This window comes from Panthera uncia (genome assembly GCF_023721935.1).
Source record: "Panthera uncia isolate 11264 chromosome D3 unlocalized genomic scaffold, Puncia_PCG_1.0 HiC_scaffold_8, whole genome shotgun sequence".
NCBI classification, from domain to species: domain Eukaryota; kingdom Metazoa; phylum Chordata; class Mammalia; order Carnivora; family Felidae; genus Panthera; species Panthera uncia.
The window spans coordinates 15,827,520-15,830,479 of NW_026057586.1; the positions used below are offsets into that span (position 1 = coordinate 15,827,520).

A 2,960-nucleotide genomic window follows, 5' to 3' on the forward strand; every position below is an offset into this window, starting at 1 on the left:
TATAGAAGCCAAATTCCCATAACACGTGCCTTCTCTAAGCCACTCCCAAGGACAATGAGAGACTCAGAGATTAAAGGCTGTTGCAGAAGATGACCAAATGATTTCATTCGCTCCAAGGTACAAATGGCTAACAAAGCCCATTTTACCACCAGGCTCGCTAACTGTCACATGCTCGACAGATATCAAGGAAGGGGAATGTAGGAGTTGCACGCAGATTCGGGGGATGGAGAGCAGGAGAGCGATTCTTCTCACGGTAATGAGAAACAAAATTAGTGACACCTGCACAGGCTAATCTTAAAGCTAGAGATGCTAATGTTAATCCAGATATTCAATAATCTCTGTCTAAGGACCATGTAGACAAGCTCTTCCTAACTAAAATGTCAGGATGTGCCAGGCTATTAAAACTAGCTGCTCACGATTTGACTTTTCCCTCCAGTGTGGGCTTTAATTATTTACCTTTCTATGCTGGCGCTATGACGATTTCTTCCCATGTTCTCTGTCCTTTAACACTTCCTACCTCTTTCATTAGTGAGGCATGCCCAGCCACACCTCATTCCAACTTATAAGAGGGTAGTCCTGCTGCAACATAATCTGATACTACTTTGGCTGCCAAATGCAAACAAATTAAACAGCTAATATGCAAAATTTACATTGCCTATCTCGGCAGATGAAATGATGGATAATTTATGGTCTCTATCTGCAAGAAAACGCACTGATAGAGTGATGGTTAGAAACACGAACGAAAACGCCCCAAAGATTTCATTCTTTCCAAAGGTCAGATGCTCAAATAAATGATGAGGGATGCCTATTAGCAGAAATGCTTACAGAAGTTCTTAAAATAGGGACGGTAGGCCTATTGGGTGGACTAATACATTATTACAATCATCATACTCTATCCTCTGCAAAAAGTGATTGTACTTCTAATCTACATTAATAGTGGTACAAGGACGAAATCAAAGGGTCTACCAGAATCACTTTATGCTGCACCAAAACACATGGAGTATTTTTGGTTGTTGTTTCATGTTTATTTCACATGTATTTCAAATTTTAAAAAAAGATTGGCAAAGCAGACCATAGGATGTGAGAAGGAATTCAGCAGGGTATTGACAATTCTTTGTCATGTTTATTACAGCTGGAGATCTGTGAATATTTGACCTTAAAAAGATTAGGAGCCATTATAGGAGCCATTACACCTGATTTATGGTAGAAATAGACAGCCTATGCCACAAGTGAAAACCCAGAAACTGGATCCATCTCTAAGACATTTGTGGAGAGGATTTATGCTTTGAATAGGAGTTAGATTATATAGGGGCATATGGGTGGCTCAGTCGATTGAGCGTCCGACTTCGGCTCAGGTCATAATCTCACAGTTCGTGGGCTCGAGCCCCTGGTCAGGCTCTGAGCTGTCAACACAAAGCCCGGAGCCTGCCTTGGGTTCCGTATCTCCCTCTCTCTCTCTCTATGCCCCTCCCCCACTCATGCTCGCTCTCTCTCTCTCTCTCTCTCTTAAAAATAAACGAACACTAAAAAAAAAATTTTTTTAAAGGAGTTAGATTATATATATTCTAGGTACCTTTAAACTGCAAGATTTAATGTGCCTCTGGAATCCAATAAGGACAGAGCTGGAGATAGATATTTAGGAAATCCAAAAAGAAAGCGGAATTGAACAGAACAGAGTGGTAGAATGCTACACAATGGAAACGCGCAGAGTGTACAACTATGAAACCAGCTGAGTCATCATTACCTTCTTGTCTTGCCCTCCTCTGTATTACTATGGAGCTATTCATCTGAGCACTGCTCAGTCTATGTGTTCAATGTACTATGCTTACTGTAGATGAGATTCTCTAGGTCACAAATGTTTAAGTGTGCTTCTATTTAGAAAAAAAAAAATTATATATTAAAGACGCTATTTGCACAAAGGCAGCCCAAATAGCCATCTTTTTCTGCCATTATGTATATACCAGGGGCCTCCAAAATGGCGGCAGGCATGTTCACAGCAAGATTTGCCAAGATGATCCTCAGGAGTGCAGGGAAAACTAGTTGTTAGTGTACTTATGTAAAATTAAGAAAGAATGTAACATTTACTTGATCTCAAAGGTAGTTTCACCAGGATGAGGCTTATCCTTTGCATCCTGGATGTGCTGGCCCCTGCAATTTCTCCAAATGTGGGAAACTTGACTGCTTAATTTGTGGTAATGGGGGAACTGCGTTCACGCTCTCCTCTGACAGCTAGTACCTAAAAACAGACATGGTGCTCCCACTCTTTCATTCTAACTCCTGCCTGTTACTTTTTAAGAGAGTATACAGAACTCTGATGTCTTTTATGAGTGCAGCACCACAATATATCAACCTTACTAAAAAATGCTTCTCTAAACAACAACAACAACAACAACAACAACAACAACAACAACAAAACCCAGAAAGAAGGAAAGAAACATTTACTATATGGATTGCCATATCATATAGTCAAACATCAAGGACAGAGAAATCTAAGGATAGTGACTACCAGAAGGAGGCACTGAAGGTAATAATACTCATCAGAGCATTACAAGGTGGGCTTCCAGTTAAATGTTTTTATAGAATATATTTCAATTATTTTAATTCAAATAACACTCACAATATGGAAACGTAGCTTTAAAATATACCTACCGGAAACCATAGGTGACCTATAATATTTATAATTTAGTATATGAGAACAACAAAATGTCAGAACGGAATCTTCTTACAACTAAAACAATATCTCTGTTACTTCCTTTTGAGAATGAAAATAATAATAATGATCTAATGAGATCAGAAAAGATCTCGACACTGAAATTGTCCAGAAGACTGCTTAAAATATAAATTTGCATCCATCATAACTAATGAATGACAAGGCTCACACTGAGTCTATATTCTGCCTTCAGCTAATAGCCCATGGTAGTCTGAGGTTATCCCTGGGAACAAATCATTTAAAAAGCAAG

At 39.1% G+C, this 2,960-nt stretch overlaps 1 non-coding gene across 1 annotated transcript; it reads left to right on the top strand.

Moving 5' to 3' along the window:
• The first annotated feature begins 2,058 nt into the window (after nucleotides 1-2,058).
• LOC125914963 (U1 spliceosomal RNA) lies at nucleotides 2,059-2,225 on the top strand. The gene has a single exon (XR_007455514.1). It is a non-coding gene; the product is annotated as a U1 spliceosomal RNA (small nuclear RNA).
• The last annotated feature ends 735 nt before the right edge of the window (nucleotides 2,226-2,960 follow it).